Here is a 21,118-nt window from a genome sequence, read left to right on the forward strand (position 1 = left end):
ACCTGAGCCCTAGGACCATGCCCCAGGACTACCTGACATGATGACTCCTTGCTGTCCCCAGTCCACCTGACCGTGCTGCTGCTCCAGTTTCAACTGTTCTGCCTTATTATTATACGACCATGCTGGTCATTTATGAACATTTGAACATCTTGGCCATGTTCTGTTATAATCTCCACCCGGCACAGCCAGAAGAGGACTGGCCACCCCTCATAGCCTGGTTCCTCTCTAGGTTTCTTCCTAGGTTTTGGCCTTTCTAGGGAGTTTTTCCTAGCCATCGTGCTTCTACACCTGCATTGCTTGCTGTTTGGGGTCTTAGGCTGGGTTTCTGTATAGCACTTTGAGATATCAGCTGATGTATGAAGGGCTATATAAATACATTTGATTTGATTTGATTTGGAGCACAGTCCCGCGCTGGCGGCTGACAACCCGTTAATGATTCTTCTGCAGGTTCACCTATGTCGATGGTTACCAAACTTTTCATAGTCCTGTACCCCTTCAAACATTCAACCTCCAGCTGCGTATCCCCTCTAGCACCAGGGTCAGCGCACCCTTAAATGTTGTTTTTTGTAAGCCTGCCACACACACACAGACTATGATACATTTATTAAACATTAGAATTAGTGAGTTTTTGTCACAACCTGGCTCATGGGAAGTGACAAAGAGCTCTTATAGGACCAGGGCATGAATAATAATATAATAATCAATAATTTTGCTCTTTATTTAACCATCTTACATATAAAACCTTATTTGTTCATCGAAAATTGTGAATAACTCACCACAGGTTAATGACAAGGGTGTGCTTGAAAGGATGCACATAACTCTGTAATGTTGTATTGGACAGAGTCTTTCTTAAATCATTTTCCACACACAGTCTGTGCCTGTATTTAGCTTTCATGCTAGTGAGGGCCGAGAAACCACTCTCACATAGGTGCAGTTGAAGTTGGAAGTTTACATACACTTAGGTTGGAGTCATTAAAACTCGTTTTTCAACTGGCAAGTCGGTTAGGACATCTACTTTGTTCATGACACAATTAATTTTTCCAACAATTGTTTACAGACAGATATAAGGCTACTCAGTGGATATTCTGAAAGTAGTTTGAGGGTTGTAGGTCATAAGGCTAAGGAGCTATTGACATTTGAATATTTTAACATTTATCGTAAAATCTCACGAGAAGCACAAACAAAAGGGTGTGTAGGCCCACTGAGTGTACATTATGAACCGTGTTTATGGTGTGTGGGTCACATGACCAAGGCGCTATTGAATTTCAAATATTAAAATAAATTATTTTAAATAATGTGAGATGTAAATCAAGCTAGCTGTGTATGCCAGCTAGAACCAGTTTCGAAAGTTTTAGGAATAATGTTTAAAGAGATATTGAAATTTGAAAAATGTTATTTGTCACTATGTTGACGGTCCCGAACTGCTGTTGGTGGACGTAAGGAAAACTACAGGTGAATATCCTTCGAATATCCAACCTGAATCTGTCTTTACCTCAGTCGAAAGTCATAGTTTGAATGACTAAACAACGAAAACAGGTAAAAAAGCACAGGTAGGATAATTCTCCTTTTGTGACATCGTTCCTGCCCTGATGTTGAAGCTAGTTTCCTCCGGCGGTATAGTAATGAGTCATGGACCATCACAACACGGTTTCATTTTTACAGAGACCTTTGTACAGTCTGTGTTGTAACAATACATGGCAAAACAACAATTGTCTCTATGACAGAGTTTCACTGAAAAATGGGCTGCGGTAAGTCTGCATGCAACATTTTCTCATGTCATTTTAGTTCATCTGGCATGAAGGAAAATATTACAACTAAATAAAGTATAATACCCATTGATTATTGAAAACATAAAGATGACACATTAACTTAGTTCAACTGTCTTACCACATCAGAACCCAAACTATAAGCTTGTCTTAATCCTTTGTTTGTAAATGTAAACAAAAACTCAACATGTGGTTAAACTATAATGTTGATATCATGGATGGTCAGTCCTTCCCTCCATAGTTGTATTAATGAGTTTGAGAGTGGTTCCATTTCTCCAGCCCCATCCCTCAGCTGTTTATGAAGTCAGTGGTGGGTGTATGCTTTGTTTTTGTTTGAAATGCAGATTGGCCCTTTAATCAAGTAATTGATTTGTTCTAATCAAGCCATGCTGATTTAAATTTCCTGGGGACATCTAGAGGACAGTGTCAGCACAGGGTCAACACAGAATTTCACACAAAACATATGCATGCACACACACACACACCCAGGCACACACACACACAAAACCAACACACACACAGAACAGTTTTTGCAGAGGTAGGGACTGTAGTCTATTTTATTCCCTGTTGAAATGGGTCATCACACAATTAATTCAGCACAATAGCAGGGGGACTTGCAGTGGACAGTAGCACTTACAGGGGGCATGAATCTATTCAGTCACAGCAGGGAGTCTTTGATTCCAAATTAAATGGGATATTCTTCTATTAAGAATTCTGTAAAAGTTCTGGAGCAAAACGATATGCAAAATGATATGCTCAAACACTCAAAAAAGGAGTCTAATAGATATTCATGTAAATTCACTGAACAAGTTAAATAAGGTCATGATGACAACTTTTAAAGGGGCAATCTGGGATTCGACCTGCCACTTGTTTTGGTAAACACCTGAGTGATGGGGCTGGAGAAATGCAACCACACTCAAATAATGCATATACAGAGCAATGGATGCAAGTAAGAAAATGAATATGTCCGTGACGCAACTCACCTCCCATCACCTCCGTCTGACAGTTTTACAGACTACACAACCAGACGGTTCTTTATTTAACAAGGGAAGTCACATTGAGGTGGATCTTTTTCTAAATGTGGCTTGTTTGTCACTTACTCAAGTCATTGTCTTGTAGCTATTTGAAAAGAGTCTGTTGGGAAATGCATTACCTGAAGTTAAAAAGTTCCATAGCCATCGTGTAGGAGCTTTGGTGTTTCCCTGTCTTTATCTTCATTCACAGCGGCAGCAGCACTGTCTCTCTCATTTCAAGTCATTATAAAAGGATGATTTATATCATGTGAGACAAACATTACTGGAGAGCGAGCTGTCATATGATGCAAACATTATGATCCGATGCTTCTTATTTAGTTATCAGACCACTGAGCAGGCTTGCCCTTACAAAATAGGCCCGTACAGTAAAGGTGGTTTCACAGACACCACCTTCTTAATTTTAGTCCTTGACTAAAAAACTATTTAGGATTAGGTTTAATCTGTGTCTGGGGAAAAAGCCATCTAAAAGTTCAGGTTTCAATCATAACTCTGCTAACATGAGCAACCAGACATGAGTGACATCTACAGTACAGTGTAATCAATGTGGTATATATTGTCTGTGAACCCAGTGACAGTGAGTTGTGTGGGAGCAGCAGAGTAGGCTGGTATTTACTGTGTGCATGTTGCTCTGTCCCTTAGGAATGATAGGAATGTCTTTCTTCTGCCTCTGCTGATTTAGCAACTTTCATTCCCCCTGCTACCAGCCTGGTCCTGAATCCGTTTGCACTCTCATGCCAACTCCTGCTACCTTGACAATACATCTGGGACCAGGCTATTTCTCTGCTCCATCTCTTTGTAACAGGCTGCTGGAGGTGGCAGTACTGTCTGGGAGTGAAATTGCCTGCAGGAGTTTGCCATTATTGGCCTGGGGCAAGGTTCAGTTAGCCTCAATACAAGGTTCTTCTTCCCTAAAAGCCACATTCTGTCAATTCAACAGGCCTGAATCAATGGGATTAATTGAAATAACCATTAAACAGCAGGGACAATGGCAAAATATGGCGTTAAGGCTGATGCACTTTTGAAACCATAGCTCAGTTAGCCTGTGGTCTACAAGGTTCAATCTTTCTTGGAACACTGCTAGATCAAACCACAGTTCAGTCCATAAGATGGAGGGAGAAGCTGAGGGTGAACCCTAATAGACATACCTGCCATATCTAACTTCCTTAGTCCTCATTAGAACGACCCAGCTCTCCAGGCCTTGACAGCCCCATTACCATGCTGGGCCCAGTATGTATAATTTGGGCTCCTGAGTGTCTAGGGCACTGCATCTCAGTGCTAGAGGTGCCACTACAGATCCTGGTTCGATTTCAGGCTGTATCACAACTGGCCGTGATTGGGATAGGGAGGTGCACAATTGTCCCAGTGTCTGTTTGGATGGTTTGGATGGTGTAGGCCATTATTGTAAATAAGAATTTGTTCTAAACTGACTTCCCTAGTTAAATAAAAATACAAAAGTCTCAGAGTAGAAGTGCTGATCGGGGATCAGGTCCATGTAATCTTATTCATTAAGATCTAAAAGGCAAAACTGATTCTAGATCAGCATTTCTACTCTTAGACACTCCCTTGGGCTCCTAAATCCCCTGAGCTCCCTCCATAGTTATTTATAGCATGAAAGGAACTTTTCCAGTCCCACTAGTTGTCTTCATACATACTGTAGGCTGAAACCCATTGGCTGTGGTAAATGTAATAGTGTGGGTAGGGAGTTGGTAAGGAGACATAGATTGCAGAATAACTACTGTGCTTAGTTTATTTTTCATAAGTTAGGCCTGTATCTCTGTGGTAGGTTGGTGGCTGTGATGGATACAGATTGAAACCGGTGTTTTGCTTCTGTTGACTGGGAATCAATTGCTAGATTGTATGATGATTACAGCGTGTCTGCTCTCCATTGTGCTGGGGTGAGGTAGTCTGGCATTGCAAGACATTACAGTATTCTCTAAGATTTTTACGACACTTTTCACTTTTCAGATTAATCTGAGCCAAAATCCCATTAAAATCTACTAAAAGGTGCTCAAATGTCGATTTTGAAAACTGCCCAATCTGGCAACACTAACTGTAGGAGAGGTCTCTTAGACAGAATACTCACTAAGGGGGATTGTGAGGTTATGTATTGGTGTAAATAAGAGATGCCTGATACAGTATATTTCATAGCAAATGCATCAATATACAATACCTGCCAGAGGACGCTGGTGGGAGTCACTATTGGAGGACGGGCTCATTGTAGTGGCTGGAATGGAATTTTATAGAACGGTATAAAACACATCATGCATATGGAAACCATATGTTTGATTCTGTTCCATTAATTCCATTCCAGCCACTACAAAGAGCCTGTCCTCCTATAGCTCCTCCCACCAGCCTCCACTGATACCTGTAGATTCTAGAGAAAAACATTGTATGCTGTTACTCTGTATGTTCTAATCTATGACAATGTTCTATTCAGCTTTTCAGCAGGGAAGGCCTCTGTGGTGGAGTCTGAGGATAACGTCAACAACAGAACCAGCCATGTGCTCCATGAACAATCCAAACTGGGTGACCTTCGAGGATGAGTGTGCTATATCTACGTCCCCTTTTTTTGCCTCAACACCCCTAAAGATCCCAGGGAGTGGGACAAAGTTGGCCTCAACACCCCTGAAGATCCCAGGGAGTGGGACAAAGTTGGTCTCTACACCCTTGAAGATCCCAGGGAGTGGGACAAAGTTGGCCTCAACACCCCTGCAGATCCCAGGGAGTGGGACAAAGTTGGCCTCAACACCCCTGAAGATCCCAGGGAGTGGGACAAAGTTGGCCTCTACACCCCTGAAGATCCCAGGGAGTGGGACAAAGTTGGCCTCTACACCCCTGAAGATCCCAGGGAGTGGGACAAAGTTGGCCTCTACACCCCTGAAGATCCCAGGGAGTGGGACAAAGTTGGCCTCTACACCCCTGAAGATCCCAGGGAGTGGGACAAAGTTGGCCTCTACACCCCTGAAGATCCCAGGGAGTGGGACAAAGTTGGCCTCTACACCCCTGAAGATCCCAGGGAGTGGGACAAAGTTGGCCTCTACACCCCTGAAGATCCCAGGGAGTGGGACAAAGTTGGCCTCTACACCCCTGGTGACTTCACCAGGGGCAAAGATAGGGTCACCCCCTTCCTATGCCTCTACAGCCCTGAAGACACACCCAGGTAGTGGTACTGCTCCCATTGGGAGATCCATCCTGGAGCTTCAGCAGTTCCCTTGAATTCAGCTCCCCTCCAATTTGAACATCAATGGAAGTTCCTGTGTGCCCTGCAACACTCCTCTCTGCACGCCGGTAAGGGAGGCTCCTCCTAGCAGTGCATTACCTTTCCATTGCAGGTCCTGGAATCAGCACGACTTCTTCCGTAGTTTCTCTAGTTCTGCCTCTGCCACCATGCATTCTTCTTCTCCCCCAGGCCTAGACCAGGCCACCCACACAGGCACCACTCCACATCCCCAGAGTGACGTCTCGGTCTCTGATGGCCCCGGTCCCTTCCCCTCCTTCCAGGGGGACCCGGGGCATTTCAACCCATTCTGGGAGAGGGCTGGTGGGCATAGCATGGACTCTGGGAGCTCCTCTTCCGACTGAGGGTGGAGGTTCTAGTCTGCCTCGCTTCTTCATCCAGCCGAAAGACAGCAAAGATCCTCCTCGACCAGACCACCTCCAGAACTCCTACTTCTACATCTGTCACAAGCTGGAGGGCCTGCAGGCTGAGGAAGACAACGATACAGAGGAAGGATTAGGGATGGATAGAGGGGGAGGAGAGGAGTAAGAGACAGGGAGGACGTCAGGGAGGGACCATCAACAGCCTTTGTCTCTCACAGTCTGTTCCTTAGCGAGAAGAGATACGGCTGGTCTTTAATGCTGAGGATCCCGGAGAAGAAAAACCGAATGTCGTCCCGACAGTGGGGCCCCATTTACCTGCGTCTGCTGTCTGGAGGGGTGCTCCAGATGTACTATGAGAAAGGACTGGAGAAGCCCTTCAAAGAGTTTTAGCTGCAGCCTCACTGCACTGTTTTCAGATCTCAAGCTGGAGAGCAACGGAGAGCCTCGCAACATCCAGACAGTGAAGGTGGAGGATGTGTCTTACACAGAGAAGAAGCGCTACCACCACAAGGTAAGAGGGCTTTTTAAAAACAATTTTTAATCACGTTTTTAAAAAAAACATGTTTTTAGCTTGGCGTTTAATCAACAATCAACAATGTATGAAGTTTGATTTGATTTGAAGCTGGAGGTGTCCCACGAGGCTGAGGTGGAGCAGCTGCTGAAATTTGGAACCACGGAATACGGCGACATGGAGGATCTGTTAGAGACCATGGAGGAGATTCTTAGGCTGACTCCGCCCCTGTCGCAAAAACGGCACTACGAGGAACAACGACCTAGGGCTCCTCTGCTTCGACGCCAGCTACGGCTCTGAGGAGGTTGGGTGTTCGTTTCTTAACACACATATCAACACATACATACAATTTAACCTGCATATCAAAAGACAACACAATTAGTAGAATCATCCAGGGTGACACCAAAAGGTTGACTTAGGTCTATTTCAATTGTGGTCCTTTAATTTCCATTGTGGTCTTTCAGGACGACCTCCTTGAGGGCTGGATGGAGATCAGTGACTGACACTTCCACAAGTGCATCAATGACTTGGTGTTCCACAGGTCCCGGCTGCTCAAGTTCTCTCCTCCGGATGCCTGTAGAGTAGAACTGATGCGCTACAAGACAGTCAGTGCTGTTGAGTCACAGCCGGTCATGCAAGTTACCGTGGGGACAGTTAAGTATGAGGATGTGTACTCGGTCATGGTGTGGAGGATCGACAGACTGCATGCTAAGAACATGGGTAAGGATTAAGAGGAATAGTCTGGCTGTCTTTGATGATCGATTGATGATGGTCTATTGATAATCCCTTTTTGTATGGAATGCTGGCTTATTCTGATTTGGCTTTATTTTACATGTTACATTTACCAAAACATGTTTCAATATAGGCTATGTTAAAATGTAACTTATGTTCCCTAATCAGTTTAGCTAAAATACATAAAGTCTTTATAGTATTAGGGTTTGTTATACTACAGCTTGGCTAGAAAACACAATCTCCCTTTTTCCTCTCACAGCAGTAGAAAATCCCCATACCTTCTCCTGTAAATTAGAGCTTGGTTCAGATCAGGAGATCCCCACTGACTGGTATCCGTTTGTCACGATGGAGTGTGAGATGGTAGGGGCTGTGGTCTCACAGACCAGAGTGACGTCACTGGGCACAGATAGTGACGTTCAGCCTCAGAAACATGTCACCGGAACAGGACCCACTATCATTGTCAGGTAAGGCCTGAGATATTATTATATTAGATAACAAGTTTAATATATATAATGTGTTGTATATATAATACTGTTTAATATCTATAATGCTGTGGTTGATCTTAATTTTGTTTGTTTCTATTTTGCTCTATTTTTGTTAGTTCCAAAGCAGAATCATGATTTGCGACTTATTAGGGGAACTTGGTATATATTTCATCCAACACATAATATTGTCTGATATAGCATAGTTATTACTGTGACACCAGCTGACAAGGTTGGTCCCATACTGTCGTCTAGCAAACCCTTCTATCATTGTCCTGCTCCACTGGGCAGACACTGGTTGAATCAACATTGTTTCCATGTCATGTCAATCAAATGATGTTGAACCAACGTTGAATAGATGTTGAATTGACATCTGTGTCCAGTGGTGCCATAGGGGGTATTCCATAATGAAACTAAACCATATTGGTCTGTCCTTTTTGTAGGTGGAAATTGAGAAGAAGTGGATTGAGACAGAAGCACATAGGCAATCAGGCTGCACACCACAGTAGTGATGATGATCAAGTCTCACATTACCATACTTCCAAGTCTCGTTCATCGTGAGGAAGCCTTCGAATCGAGACAAAACACAGGATGCCTTGATACAAGGACATCTTTAAAAGTGACCTACATGTGGCTGATGAACACTTGTTTTTATATTGTTTTTATAGTAGCGCAGCGAGCTAAGGCACTGCGTCTCAGTGCTAGAGGCATCACTACAGACACCCTGGTTCAAATCCAGGCGGTATCACAACTGGCTGTGATTTGGAGTCCCATAGGGCGGCGCACAGTTGGCCCAGCATCCTCCGGGGAGGGTGTGATTGTAAATAAGAATTTGTTCTTAACTGACTTGCCTAGTGAAATGAAGGTTAAAATAAAATCAAAAGGTTGACATTCCATAATATTGTTTGGCCCTTTTGTATCCCTGTATGTATGGATATTAACATGTTATAACTTAGCCTGGGTGCCAGACATGACAATTCTGTAAGGAGTTGGCAAGAGAGCAGAAACAGACTGGCATCCAGCCATGGAAGAATCGAAGTAGGCTACAAAAAAAAATATATATTATTATTATTATTATTGGAGGAACTAACAACCCAACACACAGCCCTACCATCACAATGCACTTTACAGTTCTCTCAGAAGATTATACATTGACAGGAGGTTGCAGAAGCTCTTTATAAAAGAGGAAATACCTTGTAGACATTCACAGGGCCAGTTTCCCGGTCACAGATTAGGCTAAGCCTTGTCCTGGACGAAAAAGCACTTTCAATGGAGGTTCTTGTTGAGATTGCTTTACAAATCAAATCAAATTTTATTGGTCACATACAAGTGTTTAGCAGATGTTATTGCGTGTGTAGCGAAATGCTTGTGCTTCTAGCTCCGACAGTGCAGTAATATCTAACAAGTAATATCTACACAACATATACACACAAATCTAGTAAAGGAATGGAATTAAGAATATACAAATATATGGACGAGCAATGTCAGAGCGGCATAGAATAAGATACAGTAGAATAGGATACAGTATATACATATGAGATGGGTAATGCAAGATTGGTTGCTAGTCCAGGACAAGGATCAATCTGTTTGAGAAACTACCCCATAGTGTTTAGGCTTAGTTCCAAAAACTGAGTGTATTTTAAATTTTAAGGAAAAATTGGGTAATTATATAAAATGTTGATCCCCTAATTTGTTGTTTAGCTAGCTTTTGTTGTTTAGCTTTGTTGTTTAGCTAGCTAACCATGGCCTTTTTCCACAGCTAAGCATGCAAGCTCTCATCTCTTATTTTTCCATAGGTCAATATCTTTGAAGTATGGTTATGTAATCCTAGAAATGCAGGAATGGCCTGCACTCACATATAAAACTATATATATTTTTTTTTTATTGTATGTATGTGTATATGACTTCAGTGCTAGTTATAACTAAAACAAATTGAATACGTTTGCATTTTATGCATGCGTTTCTGAGAAGAGGGAGGAGTTGAACAAATGTAGAGGTCAAAGGTCACACCTGTGTTGCAGTCGACAGCCTGCAGTTTGAAGTAGCTAGCTGTTTTTAGTTATTGAAACCAAGGTCCGCTATATCAATGTCCACTTAGGAAAGAATTACAGAAACCACAGATCTGTTAATATTGAAATAGAAAATTCCTGTCAATATTTTCTGTTTGTCTGCTAGCTAACGTTAGCTATTTTGCTTACCTCGCGCTAGCTAGCGAGACCAATTCACCATCTTAGACCCTCGAAATGCTATCAAATTCAAGTCATGTGGTAAGGAGCAAGTTGCCCATAAACCGATCATTATGTTGTTGTTTTGGTTACTTAGTAACTTGATAATGTGTCTCGACATAGCCATGTCACTAACTTTACTCTTCTTGATTGCCAAACTGTCAATCAGCCAAATAACTAGTTGTTAACGCTAGCTAACTTGACTACATACTGTTAACTAGCTAACTAATAATCCTTCGTGCTTCCCTGTATCCTCCTTGAAAACCCCTCCAGCCGAAGCTCTACCTGTCCATCATAGATGATGTGATTGAGAGCATGCGGGAGGTGTTTCTGGATGAAGGACTGGAGGACCGTGTCCTTGATGACCTGAGACAGGTGAGTGGGACTTCAAGGATTTTGATAAGCACGATCTTCTCCCCTACGGCAGAGGCCGGCAGATGGCGATATCGACTCAACACCGCCAGCCTTTGTGGTACTTCTCCCCGTTCTTCTTGCTGACGTTAGTCCTCTCTGACTGGAATGACTTCACTTTGTTACACACAGTGGACTTAACTGCCTGCCCTCTTCACAAAAAATAACTGTATTCATAACGTATATAAATACTGCAGAATATACAGTATCACATTGAAGTGATGAAATCAAGAAAAGAGCATAGACCCTACTGCAGTAATACTACTGCTGTGTAACTGGAACTGCAATCATATTTGGAATGGCTTTTGTCAAATCAACTAACTAGCAAACCAACATTTAATCTGTAGCTCTGGGAGTCAAAGATTATGCAGTCCAAAGCAGTGGATGGCTTGGCCCTCATGAAGAACACCATCAACTCATCCAACTTTGTGCTGCAGCTCCCTCCAAACTATGGACAGACTTTTTCAAAACCTGCAGGTAATGTTTTTATGTCCAAGGGTACTTCCCAGATATCTCTCCTTCCTACCAAAGTGTGCAATTGTTCACTTCCCTTCACTGGAAATGACTGATAAAGGAAATATGGTGGAAACTCCCTCCATGCCTCCACCAATCCAATGCTTTTAGATTTGTTGGAAGAAGAGTGTAAACTTCAGGAACATTAGATATTATTGGGATGCACCCGAAGAACAACTCACCCATTGCTATCTAGGCCTATTTCACAAATCAATGAGTTGATCCACCATATCGGGTAATTGTTGCATTTTCTACAGTGTGTGAGTTAATCAGGCCAATTGATTATTGCATGCAGATCGCTACGTATTTAATTGATTAAGCTAATCATTCCATTCCTCCTTTCATCCCCAGCCTCTATGGTGATCCCTGCAGGTCAACACGTCCAGAGTTTCACTGCTAAGGCAAGTTACACAAAACTGTCGTACATTTTATGTACTTAACATTTGTTGTGCAGTACATAATATCTGCAAAATGTTATTTGGAAGAAGAGCTACTGGCAGCCTGTAGGCGGGGAGGCCCCACTGGCAGCCTGTAGGCGGGGAGGCCCCACTGGCAGCCTGTAGGCGGGGAGGCCCCACTGGCAGCCTGTAGGCGGGGAGGCCCCACTGGCAGCCTGTAGATGACACTGTATCGCAGTGCTAGAGGTGTCACTACAAATCCGGGTTCGATCCCGGCTGTGTCGCAGCTGGCAGCGACCGGGAGATTCATGAGGCGGCACACAATTGTGCAAAAACAATGTGTATTATGTTGGCGCCAAAACCTGATTTATATGCCAAGTTGTCGGCACCAATGATCAGAGCCGGGCCGGCAGCAGTGATCAACACCAATGATTTGTTTTGTGGCAGTAAGTAAGCTGTTTTAAGAGGATTGTTTGTTTTTACAATTACATACCGTATCGATATCCAGCGTTCACCTGGCCAGTCTGTCATGGTGTTCCTAATGTTTTGTACACTTGGTGTATATCTGCTACACTACTACATTTTTTTTCAATTGACTGATTTCCTTTTTTGAACTGTAACTTGTTAATATACTTTTATGCATGCATTTATTTTTGTTCTGTTTTTAAACAACTTTTGGAACGCTCAATCTGAGCCAGCCATTAAAAAGGTATGGGCCACAGATCTAAGTGAATCTGAACATCCCTTTAACTGGAACAGAATATGGAAAAATAATACTTTGGTATCCTGTAATCCCAACCATCAATTTATAAATTAAGTTTGTTCAGACTGTATTTAACACACCTGTTTTTATATGAAATGGGGGACTAAAAACCAACCTGTTGCTAGGCGTGGTGGAAAAAATGTTTTCCATGTGGGGGTTTGGATGGAGACATGATGGGGAGCTGGGGGTGATGTTGGGCTTGGGGGAGGAATGGGATGGGGAGCTGGTTGTGACGTCGGCCTGTGGGTGATGTTGGGCTGGGGGGGAATGGGACAGGGGGCTGGGATTCATATCTTTTTGTTTATTTTTTTCTTTACCAATTGTATTTTTACAAAATCCTGTGTGATCATTTCTCTATGTACTGTACCAGTCACAAGTTTGGACATACCTACTCATTCAAGGGTTTTTCTTTATTTTTACTATTTTCTACATTGTAGAATAATAGTGAATATATCAAAACTATGAAATAACACACATGGAATCAAAAAAGTGTTAAACAAATCAAAATACATTTTAAATTCTTCTAAGGTCCAATATGTGTAAAGCATCTCATTGTGTTGCAGAACAACGGTGGGACTCTGGCCACCTTCTCTCTTCCTCCCGGGATGACCTACCCAGTCCAGATCCCTGCAGGGGTCACACTGCAGACGGCCTCTGGTAAGAAGGGCCACAGCATGCTTAAACCTCCATACACGCACGCGTTTTGACAAACTTAATTTAAAAAGAACATGAGTCACTCTGTTTGACCACTTATAATATACACTCCTTTGACACTGGTATAGTTCTGGGCAGAATTAATAGTATATTAAAATGTGGTAAGTCCCCATTTGGATAAAGCCGTGTCCTCAGAGAATGCGCAGACCTGCTGGCTGGTGTGTTTACGGACATATTCAATCAATCCTTATCCCAGTCTGCTGTTCCCACATGGTTCAAGAGGGCCACCATTGTCCCTGTTTCCTAGAAAGCTAAGGTAACTGAGCTAAACGACTACTGCCCCGTAGCACTCACTTCCGTCATCATGAAGTGCTTTGAGAGACTAGTCAAGGACCATATCACCTCCACCCTACCTGACACCCTAGACCCACTCCAATTTGCTTCCCGCCCCAATAGGCCCACAGACGATGCAATCGTAACCACACTGCCCTAACCCATCTGGACAAGAGGAATACCTATATGAGAATGCTGTTCATCGACTACAGCTCAGCACTTAACACCATAGTACCCTCAACTTGTCATCAAGCTCGATACCCTGGGTCTCGACCCCGCCCTGTGCAACTGGGTACTGGACTTCCTGACGGGCCGCCCCCAGGTGGTGAGGGTAGGTAACAACATCTCCACTTCGCTGATCCTCAACACTGGGGCCCCACAAGGGTGCATTCTGAGCCCTCTCCTGTACTCCCTGTTCACCCACGACTGCGTGGCCATGCACGATTCCAACTCAATCATCAAGTTTGCGGACGACACTACAGTGGTAGGCTTGATTACCAACAGCAACGAGACGGCCTACAGGGAGGAGGTGAGGGCCCTCGGAGTGTGGTGTCAGGAAAATAACCTCACACTCAACGTCAACAAAACAAACGAGATGATCGTAGACTTCAGGAAACAGCAGAGGGAGTAGCCCCCTATCCACATCAACGGGACAGTAGTGAAGAGGGTAGTAAGTTTTAAGTTCCTCAGCATAGCCATCACGGACAAACTGAATTGGTCCACCCACACAGACAGCGTGGTGAAGAAGGTGCAGCAGCGCCTCTTCAACCTCAGGAGGCTGAAGAAATTTGGCTTGTCACCAAAAGCACTTTCAAACTTGTACAGATGCACAATCGAGAGCATACTGTCGGGCTGTATCACCGCCTGGTACGGCAACTGCTCCGCCCACAACCGTAAGGCTCTCCAGAGGGTAGTGAGGTCTGCACAACGCATCACCGGGGGCAAACTTCCTGCCCTCCAGGACACCTACACCACCCGATGTTACAGGAAGGCCATAAAGATCATCAAGGACAACAACCACCCGAGCCACTGCCTGTTCACCCCGCTATCATCCAGAAGACGAGGTCAGTACAGGTGCATCAAAGCTGGGACCAGGAGACTGAAAAACAGCTTCTATCTCAAGGCCATCAGACTGTTAAACAGCCATCACTAACATTGAGTGGCTGCTGCCAACATACTGAATCAACTCCAGCTCACTTTAATAATGGAAAGATTGATGTAAAAATATATCACAAGCCACTTTAATTACCTTTTGTGACTAGGGGGCAGTATTTTCATTTTTGGAAAAATAACGTTCCCGTAGTAAACAGGATATTTTGTCAGGACAAGATGCTAGAATATGCATATAATTGACAGCTTAGGATAGAAAACACTCTAAAGTTTCCAAAACTTTAAAAATATTGTCTGTGAGTATAACAGAACGGATGTTGCAGGCAAAAGCCTGAGAAAAATCCAAACAGGAAGGGACTCTTATTTAGAAGGCTCTGCGTTCCTATGCGTCCCTATTGAGCAGTGAATGAGATATCAACCAGATCCCTTTTTCAATGGCTTCCCTAATGTGTCTAGTGTCACAATACATTGTTTCAGGCTTTTATTTTGAAAAATGAGCCTGTACGTCAACATTGCGTCAGTGGTCAGCTGAAGTCTCTCAGAGTGTTTGGTGCATAAAGGACAAATGCGGCCATTGTTTCTCTCTATCCTATTAAGAAGCCACCAGTCCCGGTTGATATATTATCAATAGATATTTGAAAAACACCTTGAGGATTGATTCTAAACAACGTTTGCCATGTTTCTGTCGATATTATGGAGCTAATTTGGAATATTTTTCGGCGTTTTCGTGACTGCAATTTCCGGGCGATTTCTCATCCAAACGTGAAGAACAAGCGGAGCTATTTCGCCTACAAAAATAATATTTTTGGAAAAATGGAACATTGGCTATCTAACTGGGAGTCTCGTGAGTGAAAACATCCGAAGCTCATCAAAGGTAAACGATTTAATTTGATTGCTTTTCTGATTTCTGTGACCAAGTTACCTGCTGCTAGCTGGACAAAATGCTATGCTAGGCTATCGATAAACTTACACAAATGCTTGTCTAGCTTTGGCTGTAAAGCATATTTTGAACATCTGAGATGACAGGGTGATTAACAAAAGGCTAAGCTGTGTCTCAATATATTTCACTTGTGATTTTCATGAATAGGAATATTTATGTCCGTTGCGTTATGCTACTTAGTGTCAGTCGACGATTACGCTCCCTCATACGGGATGGGGAGTCACTAGAGGTTTTAAACAATGCCACTTAATATAATGTTTACATACCCTACATTACTCATCTCATATGTATATACTGTACTCGATACCATCAACTGCATCTTGCCTGTGCCTTTCTGTACCATCACTCATTCATATATCTTTATGTCCATATTCTTCATACCTTTACACTTGTGTGTATAAGGTAGTTGTTGTAAAATTGTTAGGTTAGATTACTCGTTGGTTATTACTGCATTGTCGAAACTAGAAGCACAAGCATTTCGCTACACTCGCATTAACATCTGCTAACCATGTGTATGCGATAAATAAAATTAGATTTATTTGATTTGGCTATGGATACACATTTCTAGAATGGATCCTTTTACTTATCGATTCCTCTCCTCTGCCTCCCTAAGGCCAGCTTTATAAGGTCAATGTCCCAGTGATGGTGACCCAGACTCCAGCCGGTCATCGCCATCTCTCCCAGGTCCAACCCAGGCAAGGGGTACCTGTAGTGGAGTGGAGAGATCCCAGCTCAGCTTCCCAGCAGTCAGCCACAGTGGTCCCTTCTACTGTCCTAAAGACCATGGCCCTTCCGAAGACTGAACCTTTTTCCCCACAGCCTGTGGCTCCTCCCAGAGCGGATCCTCAGACCACAGAGCAGAAGAGCCTGATTCCTCCGGTCCAGGTGAATCACCATCTTGATGGTTTTTATTGTAGCACTTTGGGTTTTGCAAATGTGTTTTACAAAAAAATAATGTATTTTTCCCCAGCCACCTAATGAGAAGCCTTTACTACCCCAACCTGTGGTCCAGCCCCCAGTTCAGGAGAATAATTTTGTTCAGCAGCCACAGGTTCCTTCAGCTCAGGCAACCTTTTCTGGTCAGACTCCAGTGTCCTTCCAGCCCCCAGCCCAACTGCCATCTCACCCCCCAGAGAGCCCCTTCGACAGTGGTGATTTCAATCTGGATGGGATTGATTTTGACAGTCCACAGCCACTAGACATGAGCCTGTCCTCCAGCTCTGCCCACATGCCAAGCCTTCAGGTAAATAATTCCGCCATATCTTCTTCAAACAGTCAACCATCTCATGTTTTTACAGTGGCAAGACAGGGTACTGCTATATTTCAGAAGACATAGGCTTACTCACAAATGGCACCCTATTCCCTATATACTGCACTGCTTTTGATCATGGCCCATAGGGCGCTGGTCAAAAGTAGTGTACTATAAATATAGGGCAACGGGTTCCATTTGAAAACAAGAGACCTGAGCCAAGGTTCAACATACAGCTTATATAATCATGTTTGTTTTTACCCAGGTCAAGATGGAGACGACCCTGTCTGAAGGGTCAGGGTTTATGGGTCAGGGGTCAGAGTTTGAGGCCAGAGAGATGGTGAAACAGGAGGATCATGGAGCGGTGGCTGATATGACAACCCACCTGGAGGGTCTACCTGTGGATTCTACCAAGGTAAGACAGGAGATGGGACTAAGGCCCAATTGCAAATCCAATCCCTAGAACCTTGTAGATTTGAGAGGATTTCATACTGTAGGTTTAACCAATCTGGTTAAACTCACCCCTAACCTGTCAGAGGGCTAGGTGGAGTGTTTGTCATATTGCTAACACCAGTCAAATTCTCTCAGATCTCCATGAGTATTTAGGGCATCTGGTCTCAATTGGTAGTTCATAACACTTCCTGTTCCATCTTCCACAGCTGGAGATGGCCCTGTTGAAAGACTACAACTACAATGATGCTCTGGCAGACATCATCCAGCTGGACGGGCCTGCAGACAGCAGCTCTGAGGAGGTGGAGGAGTTGGAAGGAGGTGTGCAGCATTGTCAACAATAGTTATGCTAGGGAAGTGATTGCTTTGTTACCTAACAATTGCTGCATCATTCTAATAGGCTGCGTTTACACAGGCAGTCCAATTCTGATATTTGATTCACTTTTCACTGATTGGTCTTTTGACCAATCAGATCCATTCTGAACAAGATCTGAAAGATGTGAAAAGAGCTGATGCGATTGGTCAAAAGAGCAGAATGGTCTGCCTGTGTAAACGCAGCCATAGATGAGTTGAACAAGCTAAGAGTGTGGTTACAGGTGCGATGGGAGAAAATGAGTTCCTAGGAATGATGACTGTGGAGGCTCTCCAGGCCCTACAGGAGGTAGATGGCAGCAGTGATGATGGCATCTCCAGCTCCAGTGGTGACAGTGTGGGGATGGATGAAATCACAGTGGAAGAGGTAAGAAAAGGTTATTGAGGAAAAGAGATGCATCCTGTCCTTTTTGTTTTTCAAAATGACTATTTGGGTCTGGTTACCTGGACACAGATCAAGCCCGGGCCTGTCTGGTTACCTGGACACAGATCAAGCCCAGGCCTGTCTGGTTACCTGGACACAGATCAAGCCCAGGCCTGTCTGGTTACCTGGACACAGATCAAGCCCGGGTCTGTCTGGTTACCTGGACACAGATCAAGCCCGGGCCTGTCTGGTTACCTGGACACAGATCAAGCCCGGGCCTGTCTGGTTACCTGGACACAGATCAAGCCTGGGCCTGGACAAACATGCATTTTAAATGGAGAATCTCCCGATGCTGCTGAACCTGTACCAAAATCTGTAGTTGGTGTTGTTGCATCATTTGACAATACCTAACGGTATTTGGGTCCTGTTATGCCTTATTGGCATGAACAAAACCAGAGATTAACCTAGTTTAAGTCAGTGTGCTGGAGGAGGATGTGAAGTCTGTTGGATGTCTTTGACTGCTGAGCTGTCTCTGACATGTTGACTGCCTCTGAATATGTTGACTCTGTCTCTGATGTTTGTATTTGTATTTATTAGGGATCCCCATAGCAGCTACTCTTCCTGGGGTCCAAACATATTAAAATATGTTGACTGTGCCTCTGACACCTCACCACTATACAGAGCTGTCATTGACATCTGGGTTGAGGGTGTTTCAGATGGGGAATGCAAGGTTAAAACTATGTTCTGCTTGTTCTATAAATCAAAACAGCTAAATACCTTAGTAGACATTTTTATCCAAAGCCATAAAGTGTCTGCATTTTCAGTACTTGATCCCACAACCTTGGTGCTAATCATGAGCATCCAGTGTCCCATATAACTCTCTCTCTTCCCCCCTCTTTATCTCTAACTATCGCTCGCTCACTCCCTCTCTCCCCCCCGCCTCTTTCACTGTCCTCCCTCATCTTTCTGTCCCCTTTTTCTTTCTCCCTCCCTGATAGGATCCTTTAAACTCTGGGGATGACGTGAGTGAGCAGGACATTCCTGATCTCTTTGACACTGACAATGTGATAGTGTGTCAGTATGATAAGGTATGCTTCAGCTTCCTAGTGTGTCAGTATGATAAGGTATGCTTTAGCTTCCTAGTGTTGTAAATACGGTATGCCTCAGCTTCCTAGTGGTGTAGATAAAACATCCTCTTCCTTTATCTTTCATATTGATGATGGGTGTAACATATATTGATTAAACAATATATAGATAGAATACAAGCATTGATTTCTGAACCTTTGATTTCTAATGTCTTCCTGGTAAAAACAGATTTCTAATAACTGTGTATAGTGTGTATGACACACACACACTACCGTTCAAAAGTTTGGGAAATGAAGGCTATTCCATGGGAGAAATTGCCAAGAAACTTAAGATCTCGTACAACCCTGTGTACTATTCCCTTCACAGAACTGCGCAAACTGGCTCTGACCAGAATAGAAAGAGGAGTGGGAGGCCCCGGTGCACAACTGAGCAAGAGGACAAGTACATTAGAGTGTCTAGTTTGAGAAACAGACACCTCACAAGTCCTCAACTAGCAGTTTCATTAAATAGTACCCCCAAAACACTAGTCTCAACGTCAACAGTGAAGAGGCGACTCTGGGATGCTGGCCTTCTAGGCAGAGTTCCTCTGTCCAGTGTCTGTGTTCTTTTGCCCATCTTAATCTTTTATTTTTATTGGCCAGTCTGAGATATGGCTTTTTCGTTGCAACTCTGCCGAGAAGGCCAGCATCCCAGAGTCGCCTCTTCACTGTTGACGTTGAGACTGGTGTTTTACGGGTACTATTTGAAGGGAGTAGTACACAGCATTGTACGAGATCTTCAGTTGAATATATATTTTCATAGTTTTTTATACTTTCAAGATGATTGATTGATTGATCAATGTCCATGCTTTCTAATGACTGTATAGTAATGATGTGTGTTTGTTACCACTTCAGATTCACCGCAGTAAGAACCGGTGGAAGTTCTATCTGAAGGATGGGGTGATGTGTTATGGAGGAAAGGACTATGTCTTCTCTAAGGCTGTCGGCGAGGCAGAGTGGTGACTGGGTTTCTGTTATGTTCCAATGTCCATACGAGAATAGTTCAGAGGCGAAGAGGGGTTTCATACAATACCTCTTGGGATGCAATGGTAGTACATTCTAAGTAGCATGCTAGTGTGAATATTGGAACAGAACCTTGGTCTGTATTTCACCCATGTGGATACAGCCTTGACTTAGTCTTAAATGTGTCCAACGAGGTGCATAAAACATGAATATATAGAGAGAATAATATCATTTGAAGTTAATGGGGAAAACCACAGTTGTTCAGTGAGCTAGAACATACAATAATCTATGCAGGCTTCTAATCTGAAGAAAAATGTCTGGACGAGTAATGTGTCCGTCCCACACGGCAACCTGTTCCCTATATAGTGCACTACTTTTCACCAGCCACCACAGTGCACAAAGGGCTTTTTGAGTTGTTCATTTTGTTTATGTAACTATTTATTTATATTTTTGTATTTGTTGTGTAATGCCATTAAAGGAGCACTGAGCACTAAGTTGGTCCAAACGCAGAGCTTAGTCATTTTTAATGGTGCTCTCTTTATTGTTTATATGTACCAAATCCATTCATGGTATGGTTGCCTGGTCTGCAATGTAAATTCAAATACCTTATTCTGTTTTCACTGACAATGAAATATAAGCATTAATATGAACCCTGCTGCTGTTTAGTTTTTGAAGGTGAATGTACATAGACTAGGAAAAATGTCACTTCATAGCTATGTTTCCCTCCAATTAGCAACAGATTTTCATGGGAGGATTCAAAAAATCCTCTTTCTGAAATATGCACGTTTTCCCACCAATGTGGTTTCCACCAATATGATTTGTTGCAGATAAATATCAGTGCGTGATGACAGTGTGCACAATGTACCGAACAAAAATCTAAAGTTCAACGTGTTTCCATCGCATTTTCAACTCCACCAATTTAGTTGTGTCACAAGCTGTTTTTTCTAAAGAGCATGTGCTCTAGCCGATGACCAGTGGTAGAAAAGTACCCAATTGTCATACTTGAGTAAAAGTAAAGATACCTTAATAGAAAATGACTCAAGTGAAAGTCACCCAGTAAAATACTACTTGAGCAAAAGTCTAAGCTTTTAAATATACTAAAGTATCAAAAGTAATAGTAAAAA

General features: G+C 43.3%; 1 pseudogene; it reads left to right on the plus strand.

Moving 5' to 3' along the window:
- Positions 1-1,314: 1,314 nt before the first annotated feature.
- On the plus strand, positions 1,315-20,493 carry LOC112261495 (annotated as a pseudogene).
- Positions 20,494-21,118: the final 625 nt, after the last annotated feature.

The sequence above is a fragment of the Oncorhynchus tshawytscha genome, linkage group LG01, assembly GCF_018296145.1.
Source record: "Oncorhynchus tshawytscha isolate Ot180627B linkage group LG01, Otsh_v2.0, whole genome shotgun sequence".
NCBI lineage: Eukaryota > Metazoa > Chordata > Actinopteri > Salmoniformes > Salmonidae > Oncorhynchus > Oncorhynchus tshawytscha.